Here is a 17,132-nt window from a genome sequence, read left to right as displayed (position 1 = left end):
TTCGGGGGCATGCATTTTGATTTCTCAGACCTACATGTGCATTTTAAGGTGTTTGAACTGAGGCCAACATTTTTTGATAACAATAGCTTTAAAAGCATGTCAGTGGGCAGTAGCAGAAATTATTTGTCAAGATAACAGATTCTTAAACATGAGAATGAGGATAAATGTTGAAATGAATGATCCACACAACAAAATAGAAATGCAGAATGTTTCTGCTTATTGTTGACAATACACAATCACATATTCCAAACAGGAATGGCCTTAAATGAGAAATCTTTCAAGGATTATTTTGCATAGATGTAAACTTTTTAGCATTAAAGATTGGTTTCAACAACTTGTTTCTTTCTTGAGTTAATCAATGTTTTTGGCACTATTAAATCAGTTCAATTAAATTTCAATTGTTCACTCATAAAGTCACTTGTCACCACCTACTGGCCTAATGATGCAAGTTGTGCAAACACAGACAAGCGGAGTGATAGAAACTGTGAAAAGGCTGATGCTGGTGAAATATTCGAACATATTTGAGGACTTTGTATATATATATAGGCTACATATCAGAGTTAAATAAGAATACATTGTAATAATGTTAATCAAGCAGACTAAATCACAGGACTGCGCAGCAATATTTAAGCTCATTATACAAAGGAAATAATACAGATCTAGACAAATTGGGTTGCTTATAATTAAAAGAATGTCATGAACGATCATTTAGGCTAGATGTAGGCCTATTTTTCACATTTTTGGTCACAAAATATTTAGTCAGTTTTGATGACTTTGCAATATTGATAAAATGTTAGAATATTAATAATGAAAATTGAGTATAGGCTACGCCAAAATGTGTAACATTTATGTAGCCTACAAAGAAATACAAAAGCCCCGACATTGAGAAGCTGCGTCAAAACTCTCTTTTGGTTATTTCAATACTGAATTGACGACAGAACACGACGTCACATGCTAGTTTATTTTGCATGATACAGGGCACGCCGCATTTGCCTGATTGAAGAGTGCGCGCCGCGAGCAAACAGCTGGCACGACGTAAGTAAGTTAGTTTTTCTGAGTTTTACTGACATATAGCCTGACAACATCTGGTCTGACAGAAGACTGTGCGGCGGTGCTGACTGCGTTATTTTTTTGAAACCGGTGCGGCGCGCGCGCCCCCGAAGTTCATCCGTGAGAAACTTGAAACCGGTGCTTGAACTTGAACTCAGGTGACTCATTAACACTCGCGCTACTGGCCACGCCCTGCTTTCACGGCTTGTGGACTCGTGCTGCTTGCCACTTTGCCTATTTTGTGTTTTCTATCACAGGAAAAGTAATTGCTGAGATTTTTGTTTCTGAATTATTATTATTATTTATTTTTTTTGGGAGGAATTGACTCGCGGGCCGCATCAAACTCTTTTGCGGGCCGGACGTTCCCCACCCCTGGTTTAGACAATCTAACAGCGGCTGAAGAGTATATTTATTATTGCGTTGCAAGGGCAGGTAGAGCTGTGTATCGTCGGCATATAGATGAAAAAAAACACCATGTTTTTTAAAAATAAAATTGGATGTTGTGGTCAGACTAAATCAAAAGCAGCACTTAGATCTGTGCACTTAGTGCGTGTGTATCTGTTTGTCTGAGCGGTGCGTGTGTATTTGTCTGTGCAGTGTGTGTGTGTGTGTGTGTCTGTGTGTTTTTGTCTGAGCGGTGTGTGTGTGTTTGTCTGAGCAGTGTGTGTGTGTGTGTGTGTACTGTATGTGTGTTGGAGGGGTGTATGTCAGAATGAGTGAAATGTTCTCTTTTAAGTTATCTGAAAATTAAGTTTGAATGTTGACGAGTCTCTCTTCTTCAGGTGTAAATGACTTGATGCCATTTATTGTTGTTCAGTGGTGTGATGTCCACCCTGTTACCCCTGTGTTTTTTTAAGTTAATAAAATAAGTTCAACGAATGTTATGCATATCTTTGTGGTCAATTTTGAGGAATGAAATGGCAAATAATTTAAAAATGGGGCAAAATTCCATTGAAATGTATTTTTATTCTAAAAGAAATGTTGTAATTACCACTGTGCCTTAAAATACAACAACTTTTTTTCAAGATAATGCTTGTTAATGAACACTTTGTTGAAATACAACTGCAGGACAAAGTTAGGGACATTAATGCTCTTAGAAAATATAAATATTATAATAACTGAATTCAAAACCTTTATAGATGAGAATGTCCTGTAACAGGGTGGACATTTGGCCTTTGCATGTGTGAGAAATTTGGTCAAAATTTTTGCGTCATATCCTGAGCTGGACCAATATATAATTTTTCTTGTAGTAACAAGCCATTCTTCAGATAAAATTATTAAATCATGGAAATTGTAAATGTTTTTAATAGAAATTTACCAAGCTGAAATGGCACCGAATGGTGGGAATGACCGAGTTACAAAAACTGTGACTCAACTCGACAAGTTTTACAAGTGTTTGTGAATGCATCAACTACTTTCATGAAATGGTCAAATAGGAAACTTTTAGCTGTGTTTCCTTGTGCCACGAGATGACATTCATTAGAAGAGTAGTAGTTAAAACATTTTGTCATTGAGGATTTCTATAAAATATTGTGCAAATATATTGTCTAGTTCTCCTGAAACTTTAAGTTGAGATAACGAGCCAGTTATTAAATACCAAACTAACACTTTAAGAATACTTTAACATTTTCAAATTACAAGGACCGATAGGCTCTGTCACAAAAGTAAACGTGTAGTGGTTGGTCATTAACTAGTTGAGATAAAGGTATTATCTCAGGTGGCGCATGTCAATGCCCATCACATTCCTGCCTTTTCTTATCACTTGCTGCTCATAAAACAGTTAAACTCAGTCCTCCTCTAATCCATCAACTGTCTTGTCATGAATGTACATAGATTACAACCTTGGAGCACTTTTCCTAAAGTCAATTCAATTTGTTTTAGAGATATTTAGTTGTATCTCCATTGCACAACATAATAAATTCATAAACTGCAAAACTATCATCATACTCCGAACTTGATAGCAGGGATAGAGGGACTGTGTCAGTGCATTAACAACATGAGAATTACCCTGAGAACTTATCCTGAAGATATAGAAACTATCCTGAGTGCATTTACATTTAATCATTTGCCTGACGCTTTTATTCAAAGTGTTACAGGTACCGGCTGGCACCACGTAAGCAGTTTATATGCTCTGAAACAGGAGAAATAAGTGAGACAGGACAAACTCTGCGTCCGTTTTTCATCTCGCTCAGCAGAAAGAGGAGAGAGGATTTATTAGACATTCACAATTGAAATCCTCCTCTGTTACAAACACTCAATGTTCTCTATGAAATAAACACGACTTCAAAATAAAATACAATTTGTCTTTTTTTCATCTTTCAGCAAATACTGAGTTATAAGTTTTGTGTGATTTAATAAATCAAAATGACAATAACTACTGTTACCCTGTAAGTTGTCTCTTTTCAAACTAAAATAAAACAGCTTATGTTACCACTTACATATGTTCCTAAATGCATTTTCCATTTCAAACTGAAGTCATTTTTAATCTTCCCAAAATGCATGAGCTGACAGATTTTTAACTTGTTTTTAAAGCTACAATATGTAAGAATTTTGTAATAAAATATCCCCAAATCACTTGAACAGTGTTATATATTTCCTTCAGTTGTGTACTTACAATATCCCAAAAGTCCCCAAAGATTTTTAAAGGTCCCATTCCATGGATTATTTTATTATTTTATAATGTTTCCTGGGGTGCCCTTATAATGTTAGTATGTTTTTTAGATCAATTTTTTTTTATAATTTAGAAATAAAAGGCATATTTCCTAGCCTGATTTCATTCCCTGGTTTGAACACTCTGTTTGAAGGGGCGTGTCTGCTGTGAGACTTCAGTGTAAACGCCCTCTGCTGTGATTGGCTGTTGTGAGACTTCAGTGTAAACGCCCTCTGCTGTGATTGGCTGAAATGCTTGCATATGAAATATCTGGCATTACATGTGGAACTATCTGGAAAACTTTTACTATTACAGCTATTATACGTTTTTACTATTACAGCTATCGGGATTAACGAATCGTGAGAAGTTTTTTAAGTATTTAGATATATTTCAATCACATAAAAGGGTGCAGTGATGAGCACTGAGCAGATGACAGCCTGTTGATCGCGTGAAAAAAGATCTTATCATTGCAACGCAGTTTCTGCACTCACTAATGATTTCACCAATGCAAACATGAGGCATATAAATACAGTAAGAGCTTCGTTGTGCAGTGTAACAGCGTCATTGATTTCATAACGAGTTTTGGCAAGTGTCCAGATAAACTCGCGCTGTGTGATTGACAGCTTGGACGATTGAAAAGGGATTGTTCTTTGATCGCTTTCTGTATATTAATCACAGTTTAAGTAAGATTATTTTCATCCTACTAAGAGAAACGATGTGAAGTTGATCGCTACTTCCGTAGTAAATCACTACTTACCGCTTGCTGGAATATAGTTGAAATTGCCCCCTTCATCAGTATGAAACGCTGAGAGAAGCCTGCTTGATATTATCCCAGGTTAGAAAAACAGTCCGTGGTGAAATGGACAGAGCAAACTAACAACTTCAAATTAAACTTTTGCGGTATCCGACTATAGATAAACATCAACCGTCTGTTGACATTTCGCCATCAATACGCCTGTGTTCCTGTGGGCGGAGCTTAGTGAAAAAACGGTTTTAATGACGTCATTAAAGAAGGATGTAGAGGGGTGTAGTCCAATCGAGACGTTTTTTGTAGGCGACTTCTGTTAAATAAAATATCTCGCTTGGCATTGAACTTTGAGCTTTATAATTTTACATATATTATTTATACTCTAAGAACAACATTACACACTAACTAAAGTTGGAAACATGGAATCACGAAGAACGGGACCTTTAACTTCAGAGAAATTCCCATTTTAATTAATTATCCGTCTCGGAAAAAAACGTCACTTGTCGCCACGTTGTTGTTTCGTTCAAACATTGTGGACCACGGCAAGCAGACTTTGGATAAAAAAGGATTAAAACAAGGATCAATATCAGCTCTGCGTTTTCGAGATAAAAATATAGAAAAAATAGCAACTTGTTTCACTGGATTATTCAGGCTGCTTGCATGGAGACTGAGAATTTTCAATTTAACATCATCAGCCATAAAAAAAAAAAAAGTATGGTATAGGTAAAGCATGTTGTAACATTTTACAGAGGAGGGCCATTTTTTTAACTCCAGTAAACTAATTTTGAGTTATATAAATACTGTAGCAACTCATAATGTAATAACTGCAGTAAGTATTATTATTGTATTATTGAGTTCTATTTGATAATGATTGCACATTTCCCATTAACTTATACTGTGGTAAATAACTTCTATATTGCACAATGCCCAATTGCATGATAGATAGATAGATAGATAGATAGATAGATAGATAGATAGATAGATAGATAGATAGATAGATAGATAGATAGATAGATAGTGCAGAGTTGTTTAATCAGCGTTGTGTCAGAGAGTTGACCCTACATGGCAAACCTGTGCATCTGCAGCTCCACCTGTCCGAAGGTGTGGCCAATCAGCTTCCTTTAAAAAGGACTGCTTCTGTCCTGTCGGGCTCAGAGATCAGGGGCTTCCTCCGAGACTCAACAACCTGCAGACTGTCGTCAGAGACCGCCATCACATCCAGCAACCATCCAGCCAGTGTCCAGATCACCGAGCCTCTCGCCAGGTCTGCACTCTCTGCTTTCTGTGAAAATACATTTTACATTGTGTAAAATGTCATTTATGATTTTACAGATTTTTCCTGTAGATTTAAAAACACAAAAATATATATTTCTTTTGCAAAAATAGACTTTTCTGTAAAAGAACAGGAAACATCTGACATTATGAATATCTGTAAAACAAAAAAGAAAATGTATTGTTTTCACATTTTGTTAAAATACATCTCTGAATAGTTATCCTTTTTTGGGATAAAACTGTTAAATTTAAGTTTGATTCTGTAAATACATTTTATAAATTAAATATCTTCATTAAACATTTAAAATACAGTTGTTTTTAGACAGTTGTTGACCTGCAAATTTAAAACGATTAGTTATCACCTATTAAATTAATCTCCAACTATTTTTTTTTTAAATAATAAAACAGGTAAACTTGTCTGATGTCAGCTTGTTAAATGACAAAACAAGACATTTGAGGAGGCCATCTTTGTCATGGTTGCATGGGCGTAAACCTCATCTAACAGTTGGGGGGTGGGGGGGTAAACATAAAATTTCTGAAGAGAAATTTTTGAAGGGGACACAAGCCTTAAAGCCCCACTAGGTAAGATTTCCGTTTTGGTCAAACAACGACCCCTAGAGTCGCTGTGGACTACTTGTATTTAACATTACTGTCGTAAATACCACTCACGCAGAGCAGTCTCTTCACTCACGGCCTGATCCCCTCCCCCCTGTATTCACCTTATTTTCGAACGCGGAAGTAAATATGGGTCCAGTTTCCGGTTTTTGTGCGGCACTTCCGTTTCCTCGATTCTGGGGCTAACTAACGATATCGATTGCGAAGGATTATGCAGAGTTGACAGAAAAATGTTACACATGCCGTAGCAGATGAATACAACAAAGAACTAAAGCCCCGCCTCACCCAGGTCGGGTTCTGGACCTGGTTGAAAACACTCATGCATCTAGCTGGCAGATTGCCAAAACTTCGCCGGCGCCTTCAGCACCGCCCTAAACACGGTCGAGCCAACGCTGGACTAAGTTAATATATCTATGGAGGTAGGCTATTTTGTCATGTCAAATGTATTAATAATGTCATCAGAATGCAACCAAAGCACATGATAGCAATAAGTAGATCATAGATGGCTATAAATAATTATAAATCATACAAAATAAATGCCATGATGATCATGCCATGATGACTAGATTTTATACAGGGGTTACTATAATGATTTTGTTTCTCCTTGGAGTTTTTATTCAGACTTCATAGCCCAGCCACTTTTCTGGTATCGGGTGGTCTTCTGTAGGTCTTGTGTTCACGAAATGAAAAGAACAAACATACGGTCGTTTCTTCAAATGGGCTGCGTGGCGTGTCCGTTATTTCGGCTCCCATGTTAACAGGTTATTTAGAGCTTGCACACTGCCTGCGTGACACGCGCGTCTCAGGGAAAATGCGTGCATCATGCTAGAAATAGAATCGATGCCTATTTTTCACGCGACACGCAAGCGTTTCGGAAGCTTTTCCAGGCAAAATAGAATAGGAAAATATGTTTGTATGTCATTTTGATATGAATACATATTAATGACATTTTGATGTTTGAATTTAGGTTTTGACATAAATGCAGATATAGCCTAAATGTAAAAAAAATATATATTATCGATTTTCAAATATTGCACCTGTCAATACAGAACGAATATTCTGAAATATACCTATTTTGCCGTCAATACTGCCGACGTTGTCTTTGCTGCTATATATTTATGTTTAACATTAAGTGCCTTCCACAACTCTCTCCCCATATGTCGAATATATCACCAATGAGGCTTATCATGTCACCTAGCAGCAGCAACGCCTCGTCAGAGACGTTTCTGGTGTGCAAAGACATAGAAAACACCACGCAACAGAAACGCCACGCAGCCAGTGTGTCGCCGGTCGTATAGGGCGCCTGATTATTAAAATGTCAATAATTCGATGATTAAAACACTCCTGCTCCAAGTAAATCTTTCTTTTGTGCCAGTTATTATGACAACCTCTAACTGCACAAACAATCCCGGTCTTCCTCGAAGCCATAACGATGAGTTTGTTGTTACGAACAACGCTCGCCAGTGACCGGAAGTGCCTTACCGGAAGTCTCGCACAAAATACCGTCAACTGGCTGCGTCCGTATTTCCGTTAAAAATAAGGTGAATACCGGTCCCTGTTAAGTCGGATGGAAGCTGTAACGAGTGGAAATAAGGTGTGGCCCCTTTAAGAGCTGCGCGCGCCCTGTTTAACTGTCGGCAGTCTGTATTGTATGTGTGCCTCGAACACCCCGTAAGCTGGTTGTTTCTATTTGATGCTCATTCTTGTCCTATTTTTGTCTATCAAGTAATGCTGTGGACGGTAGAACGTGTGACAGACAGTTACACGAGTTCGATTGGGGAATAAACACAACGCGTTACAAATCGTCGGACATCGAACAAGCACAGCTAGCCTCCGAAGATGTCTAAGTTACTAATCCATCAACAAGAACGCCAAGTGCTTTTTAGCTCACACCAACGAGTGAAAGCTTGTCCGAGTGATATACAATATAAGCAATATAGAGCTGGTAAGTCCCGCCCCTTCCGTAAAACCCCGCTGGACCTCAAAGTTGAAAAACCGTCAATGCAAGTGAATGGGAGAAAATAATTATTTTCTGGTCCCGTTTGAATTGTGCCATGAATGTGAACATATGTTGTCTGTGAATTTTTTATATAATCTTTCATGTTACAAGTTTGACAGTATATGGTATGATTCGTCGGCTAGCAGTTGTGGAAAAGACATAATGAGAAAGACTACATGTCGCCTATGTGACGTCACCCCATAAAGTTGACTTACCCGTGGTTTTCACCAACCTCAACGATTTTGTCCTCTCCCTGAAAGAAGGCGGTGAAGTGCACCAAAGACACAGTCATGTTTAGCGGGATCCGTGAGCTAGAGCCGTGTGCTAGTGGTGGTGGCGTTTCAAACGCGTCGAAAGCAGCGAAGAGTTGTAGTCCACAAAGTGCTTTCACACAAAGTCTAACCGTATCAAACTTCTACCCGCTAAACTGTAGCATTCTTCACACGAAAAGTTCTATAAAAAATTCACAGACAACATATGTTCACATTCATGGCAAAATTCAAACGGGACCAGAAAATAATTTTTTTCTCCCATTCACTTGCATTGACGGTTTTTCAACTTTGAGGTCCAGGGGGATTAGCGGAAGGGGCGGGACTTACCAGCTCTATACTTACAAGTCCAACAGCATGTGAGGACGTGTTGGGGGAAGTGAGGTAGCCTATGCCGTAAAGCAGTCGAATTTTGTAGTTCTTTTTGTGCGCGGGGGTTACTACCCGAACCACAAAGTTTAAAAGTACGATTAAAAACGATACAGACCCCGTCAGGCTATGGCAGACATGTCATTCAACCTATTGTAAGTCGATGTACCATCACAAGAGTCTTGGAAATATATTATGAAGGTTGAAAAGTTACCTAGTGCTGCTTTAAAGGGGTCATATAATGGTACATGCACTTTTACAAGTTGATTGTACTGAAATGTGTGTTGGCAGTGCCTGTACACAACCATCATAAAATGATACAAATCCATCCAGTGTTTTTTTTTAATCTTCTTATATGTTTTCCCCTCTCTCAAATCAAGTGACGTCACACGGTCGGACGCCCCTCCCACGATTGTTGATTGATTGTTGACAGCAGCGTTTCAACACAGACTCGCCCTCGCTATTGAGCGAGCTGTCAATCATAGTCCGCGCGGACCGGCGCGGTCATTGTTGATACGCTGGAGCACTGTCTATGAGCAGAATGGCGTCTAAGCAATTGGCACGTGCACACATAGACATCAAAGGGGGCTTTAGCACCTGCCCATTTTATTCCTGGAGAGAAAGTGCCCTTTTTTCTGGGGTGCTTTTTTTTATTTTAGAAAAATAATATATATTCCTGTTTGCGCACAGCTTCCCTGTCAAACAAATATATTTATTGAAGAACAGTATCTAAATATCAGGTCAGGAGTTCTGAAGCGCTCCCTCTCTCCCTCTCTCTCCCGATTTAAACCCGATTGTATTGCTTCCGCTAAAGAAAATAGTACGCTCCGTCTCTACGGTTAGAATCCTATGAGTCCATAGCAACGCTCTGTTTTTCATGGCAACGGTCTGTTATAGACCATTTCAAGGACGTAAACAATAACAAACGCGTTGGAATGCTACTGCGCATGTCTGGCCCTGAAGCACTTCCGGTGGCGCCATTTTTAAACCACAGAGCTGTCAAAACAAAATGACTAGCACATACTTTTTAAGTCTAGCTAAAACAGAACAGTTAAGATATTTAAAAAAAATTCAAATCGGCGATAGCGTGGAATTACCGGACCCTTTAAATCAGACGCTGAGGCGACAACTATTCACTCAGAACGTAAAACATTTACCTGAAGTGTCGTATCCAGACGTGTACCATTATCTGGTTGAGACCGAGTGTGTTTACACGAGAGAAGCGGTCAAGGCATATCGTAGCCTAGATGCTTACAACTACTTCCTTAGTGGAAAAGTTGGAAACATTTGTTCCTACATAGTGGACGATGTTTGTATTGTATTTGGTGAAGTTGGAGCAAGTCAGACATTTTCAAAAACGTACTCTGCGTGGTTCGTTGCTAAGGTGACCGGGGAGGTTATTAGTGGGCATTGCACTTGCATGGCTGGGTAAATATGTCTATTCAAATAATAAATCACATTGCTAATCCTCTAGTAAACGAATTATTGTGTTCTATTATTACCTTTTGCATAGTTAATTATTTCATACGTTTGGAAATATTTGTGGTTAGGTTAGGTGAAGTGTGTAGCCATGTTGCTGCGATCCTGGTTGCTGTGGAACAGTGTGTTAGAGATGGTTTGAATGCTCCATCTGTAACATCTGAGACCTGCATGTGGTCACGAATAAACAAGAAGGTGCATGCAATTCAATTCTGGCTAATGTGTTTTTGTTGTTGTTGTTCTAATTCATATTAAATTAAAATTCTAATTCTGATCACATCCCTTATGAAAATGATCTATGGTTTTACTGCAAATAGAAAACATGGTTATTGTAGTTAAACCATGGTAACCACAAAATTAACCATAGTTTAACAATGGCAATTATAATAAAACTGTGGTTATACAAATGAGTATCATAAAACGAAACAAAAGCATGGCTACTAGACTTGGTTAATAACCATAGTTAATTTTCACAAGGGGTGTGTTGCTGCTTTTATGTAAAAGTAGATACTTGCAGTAAATGTATAATCCCACTTTGTTTTAGATTGATCCAAAACCAGTAGCAGACATAGACTTTTCCAAGCCTGTCAGACAAAGAGCAATTCAGAGTAGGGAGGTCATCTTACCCACTGTAGTCACACCGGTCTCACCAAGCATGCTTTTTAAGTCATTGATGGTAAGGAATTTGCAGAAACCTGATGACAATATATGCAAAACACATGTTCCTATATAGTTTGCATGGATAAGTCACATACATGAATACATATACATACACTTGTATCTAACTATATCTGTGAAATAAATAAAAAACATAAGAACACATTTCATGTTTTCCCATACACATACAGTATATGTGTGTGTGCATTTGTATGGATTGAATCGTCAAATAGGAACTTTAAGGACAAAGCAGGTCATAGAAAAGTAGTTATGATTTTGACTAGTTACTAGATTGTTAATATTGTGTTACTCATTTCTTCCTGTGTAGTTATTCATTAACGAAGGAACCATATTCTAAAGTGTTACCAAATAACGTAAACCAAATGCAATACAGATATGTAACTATACCGTCAACAGCATATACATTTCACTCTTAACATGTTTTTTAGAAAATTATCTGGATTGAGAGAAATAAATTTGACTATGACTTAATGTAATTCTGATTTCAGAATGAGATCCCAGACTGTGCACTGTTTACCACTATAACTGTAGGTAGTGATACAGACACTGCATCTGAGGGAGAGCAGGAGAACACAGACAGGGTTGATGTTCTGACTACAGCTGAGGCAGATTCTAGTGAGGAATCACATGTAGCAGTTTCGGGTGACACACCTTGTACCAACAGCACTGTAGATGCAACAATCTTGCCAAAGCCCCTTACACAGCTTTTTGATGAAAAGCAGTTTATTGTCACAAGTTGAACTACAAAATGAGCTAGATAAAATCATGCAAACCATCCCTACTTACTTTAATGAACTGAATTGTAAGCACCTCCAAGAAAGCACACTGGGTCAGTCCTCTTGTGAACAGTGGTTTGAGCAGAGACAGGGCAGAATCACCGCTAGCCACTTTAATGAAGTATTAAGAAGCAAGACAAGTCAAGCTAGCGTGACATCTAAAATCATGGGCTACACATCCAGCAGAAATGTACCAGCCTTAGCTTGGGGAAAGAATAATGAACAGCTAGCTAGAGAAGCATTTACTTCAAACCAGATGACTTGTCATGACAGCTTGATAGTGGAAGAAATAGGGTTGGTTAGTAAATCCAAAGTTTCCTCATTTAGGAGCCAGCCCAGATGGAAGAGTCCATTGCAAGTGCTGCCCAAGTGCAACGCTTGAAATAAAATGCCCTTTTAAGTATGCAAATATGTCCATAACTGATGCCATCAAGAGCAAAGATTTCTGTCTGGGTAAAAACTTTGAGCTTAAACAGAACCATGCATACTATGCACAAGTTCAGGGGCAAATGGCAGTGTGTGAACTTGAAACATCTTTCTTTGTCATTTGGACAACAGAAGACTGCCACATTCAGAAAGTAGAGTTCTCTAAAGAGTACTGGGCTCAGATCAGAACAAAACTGGACCTCTTCTACAGACAGCACATTCTTACAGAAATTTGCACACACAAACTGAAGAAACAATTTCTGATCGCAGAGACTTCTTGTTTGTGTAAAAGCAGGTCTAAAACATCAGTCACACTGTGCTCTGTCTGTCACAAGGTGTTTCACCTGAGATGTCTAGGCTTAAAAAGGCACCCTGGTGAGCAATGGTTTTGTTCAGTGTGTTCACCGTAATCCAAATAAATCTGAAATCATACCCAGCCTTGCAAGTAATTTGTTAAAATTGTTATTTTAGTAATTGTAATACATTCAATCAATTGCAGGACAACAAATGTTCTCATTAACAAACAAATGTTTAATAATTGTAGATAGTTAGAAAAAAATAATAATTAAAGATCAAACATAAATCCAATAGAAATCTATATACAACATATATACAACCATAAACAAATCCAATAGAAATCTATATACAATATATACACATAATTCTGTACACAATCATTCAATAACAAAATAAAAGGGTTTTCAACCACTTGTCAGTGTCTCATGTATTTTTTTTTTTTTACTGAATTAATGGCTTGTCCAAATTAGATAATGCAGAACAAACCAAAATAATTTTATCTACAGTTGCCACTGTGTCTTTTGATCTTCGCTTCACCAAGTTTATGGGGAGTGTATGTCTTAAAATGCTGTACTTTTTAATTCGACCAATAGCTCTTTCCACATGAATCCTCAACCTTGACATTTGCCGTGACACAGACACTTCTCGTCCTGAAAGCTGTGTCTTTCCACGGGTTGAAGCTGGTATGAGTAGCTGGACTCCTTTTGCAGCAAAATACTCAGGGAAACTGAACCCTCTGTCAGCCATGACAATGTCTCCCTCTTCCAAAAGATCAATTAAACCAGATGATTTTGTGATTGTTTTGTCACTGGTTCTACCACCCCAAGACTTGGAAAGGAATGTGATTGACCCTGTTGGACTGATGCCAACCAGGAATTTGATGGTGTTGTGGGACTTATAGTTGGAGTATGTCATTGATCTTGCACTGAGTGATGTTGGTCGGTCAATAAAAATCTCGCTGCAGTCTATGATACACCTCACTGAATTGAATGGGGGGCTTTTGAACAGGGCAGGAAGATTCTTTTTAATCTCTTCCCTAGAAGGCCAATGAATTAGAGCGCTGAAACGCTGTGTCATTACGTTCAACCAGTCATGAAATATTGCAGAGATTGTTGCACAACTGCAATGAAACCTGAAGGCAAGATCTTTATGAGTGAGGCCAAGTCTCAGTTTCATTAAGACCAAGTAAAACTGGAGAGGTGTTGGAGGACTCTGTGTTCTCGGACTCCAAGCAGTGGTGAGATATGTCAAAAGGGCAAAAAACACTTTGGATGAGCGAAGGCCAGTGTAGAAGTGAATGATTTGATCATTGTTTAAATCCACATCAGATTTCAGTTGTTTCCTCTCATGGGTTAGAGTTTGTACCTTTGAATCTAGGCTTCTCGCTTGCTCTTTGTAAGATGTGTTCAGTTTCTGCATATCTTCAATATCACTCATAGTGAGATCTGTTCCAACACACATATCATTGAAGGACTTAACTTGTGTTACATTTATGTCCATGTCCTGCACTTCCTCAATAGGCTGAACTCCAATGCTCATCTCAGAGACCTCTGATGCTCGTCTCAGAGACCTCTGATATCGGTCCATTTTTCTGGAGGTGTCAGGTCTGTGAGGAAGCTTTGATGGTATTTAATCTGGATTTAGAGGATCATCTGATGGCTTTCCTAAAGACACAAGTAGAAAAACATTATTGGGATAGGTTATATATTTTACACATCACTGGTTGAAGATAGATGACAAAGACCAAGAGCATTTTAATGTAATCATCAATAAACTAGCTAGCTATCAGTATGACCACTGCATACTGCACTAACACTTTAAAAAGGGTCTTGTATTAGTAATATTTTAGGTAGCATGAACAAACAATTAACATTTTACAGCAAGTCTAATACATCTACAATTCTTCATAATGTAAAGCTTTTGTTAGTGGCCTATGGCAAAATCGGGTTAAAACTTTAAATCACACAATAATTAAAAACAGATTTGTAATAAAAGTATATTACTTTAATATTTAATATAGGATGATTTGACTGCTTTTATTGCTCTCTTCATTTGTAAGTTGCTTTGGATAAAAGCGTCTGCTAAATGATTAAATGTACATGTTTAAATGAACCAGGTTAATAAACAAAGAAAAATAGCCATACTGTTATTGTTTAATGTATTAGTGCATGTTGGAATTAACATTAAACAAGCTTAATAAGTGATGAACATTTTTGTTTATCGTTATATTTTGTGAAATAATGCAGTTAGCTAATGTTACACAATAAAACATTATTGTAAAGTGTTAATGTTATGCACTGCTGTCAGCTGAATGGATAGCTAGACAACTAATGTACGGCTACTTTCCTAATTACAGCCCACAGAACATTAGAAATGAAACGGAAATAAAAATCTGGCTTTTTCACTGCAAACGTATCAAAACGCTAACGTTAACGTTACATGCTATCTATGAAAACAATGACGGGGCCAAACTGCTAGCTCAAATAATGATTCATCATACTTAACTAGTTAACGTATAGAAATACAAATTATTTAATGACAAAAATGTCGTTTACTTACCAGAGATAAAATGTGTGCTGCATATCCTAGAGTTGCTAGTTGGTATCCAGCCATCTCTCTTCACTGCCGCAATCCAGGCGTCACGTTGGTTTTTGTTTTTCGGAAATCTAAACGCTTTGATTTCCGAAAGCAAGTTAGTTCCGGGCCTGAGAGAACAGCCAACAACCGAACAGCACGCTCCTAATTTAAATTTTGACATGTTTTATCGAATGAATAAGAAAATAATCGAAAAATTGCCATAAAAAAACCAAAAACCATGTTTTGAATGTGCGCGATAACTAACCGGAACCGTCTGAGGGCCAAACACGTCACTTCCTTCCATCTACAAATAGCCGTTGAAATGGTCTATACTCCGCACAGCGATCTGTTATCAATAAACAACAGACCGCATTCTACATTGGAGTTCAACCAAGCCGTGTAATAAAATAAGTTAGTAATAAAATAAGCATATATCAAGGTGAAATGCTTTAGTTATTTTGTTTATCCTATTTTCCTGCATCGCCCTGCCAATTGATGCAAATGTGCGCATTTTAACTAGTTGACGCCTAATTTGCATACAGAACGTCCCCAGTTAATGACTTAACTACATCAAGAGTCTTTCCCCCTGAAATTTAGAAATCTAAATTGGTGAATTTAGAAGAAATCTACAGATGCAAACAGATGGAGGATACACTCTAAAAAATGTAGTAAATCTGAGTAACTGCATCTGGTACATTAATACATAAAACTGAGTAGAAATGAGTTAACATTAAACATTAAAAATAACAATATTTATAAATTAACTTTTTATTTATGAGTAATTAAACTTTTTTTTTTCCTCTAAACCTTTATAAAATAGTATTCCATACAACCACAAATACATACATGACATTGGCTTTTATTGAATTTTTACTAAATTATTTTGGTAAGTTTAATTCAAACAATCAAGTAAAGATTTTCAGAGATTTTATAAGTTAATAAAGTTAAATATTTCTGTAATATTTACTAAGCCACAGAATATTTTTAAGAGTGTAGTAGGTTTAAAACAAACTCCATCTAAATGTGGATTTTGAAGGTTTTATTTGATGATGATGATGATACAGTCCTCCCTCAAATGTGAAACTAAGTCCATGTCAGTCACCATCAGTTATTGTGTATGTGTCTGTGTGTACATGCATAGCAATAATAATATTAATGTATTTGATTAAAACTTTAAGGCAATTTAGTATTCTGATGCTTGGTTGTGTGAAGCTAAAAAGTTATTTTGCTTGTGAAACAAAACGTATTTAAACAATAAATATATACTTGAAACTAGTAGCAAAGAAAATGTTTTCAAAACATGCACATTGTGGAATGGTTTCCTTTGCTGCTCTATAAACCTAGTGAATACTAAGGAGACCATGGTTTCTGTGTGAACTGATCATTTTGTAGACATCTTTTGAAAATGAAGTTTGAGGAAGATAAAGTTAATTAACTTTTTTAATTAATTTTTTAAAAAGGAAGTCAGAGTTGCGTTAATATATTTACTTTTTTGTAAAAAAAAAAAAAAAAAAACGTAATTATAAGAAGTGACCTTTTTTAGCCCCTGCCCCTCAAAATGTCTGTGCACGTCCCTGGATTGTGGTGTTCTGTTCTTGGGTGTAATAAGGAACACAGCATCATTTTGATGTTCCTAAATCCGAACCGCTGAAGACGCAGTGGCTGAGTTTGTTTTCGAAGGGAATATTCCCCACGATCAACGTCAATGCTTTCATGTTTGCGCAAATCATTTCACCAGACTGCTTTACAAACGAGGGTCAGTATAAAGCTGGTTTTGCTAAGAAGCTGCTCCTGAAAAAAGGATCGGTACCAACTATTCGTGTTCCTGCTGCACCTCCAGAAGAACTGAAGTGAGTGTAACGTTTTATTGACCTTTATATTAATCTTTATATTAATCTTTGCAAATAGCTTGCACGCTTCACGATGA

General features: G+C 37.4%; 1 protein-coding gene across 1 annotated transcript in view; it reads left to right on the top strand.

Annotated features, from left to right (window-relative positions):
* Positions 1–5,478: 5,478 nt before the first annotated feature.
* LOC311070985 (uncharacterized protein) overlaps positions 5,479–17,132 on the top strand; it is a gene marked incomplete at its 3' end in the record, with an annotated part of 33,457 nt that continues 21,803 nt past the window's right edge. The window contains exon 1 of the mRNA XM_084095202.1: positions 5,479–5,712. The remainder of the gene's footprint in view (positions 5,713–17,132) is intronic.

Source organism: Abramis brama, assembly GCF_963993115.1.
Source record: "Abramis brama genome assembly, chromosome: 20".
Taxonomy (NCBI): domain Eukaryota; kingdom Metazoa; phylum Chordata; class Actinopteri; order Cypriniformes; family Leuciscidae; genus Abramis; species Abramis brama.
Note: the sequence above shows the minus strand (reverse complement) of the source record. Positions and strands in the feature narration are given on the sequence as shown.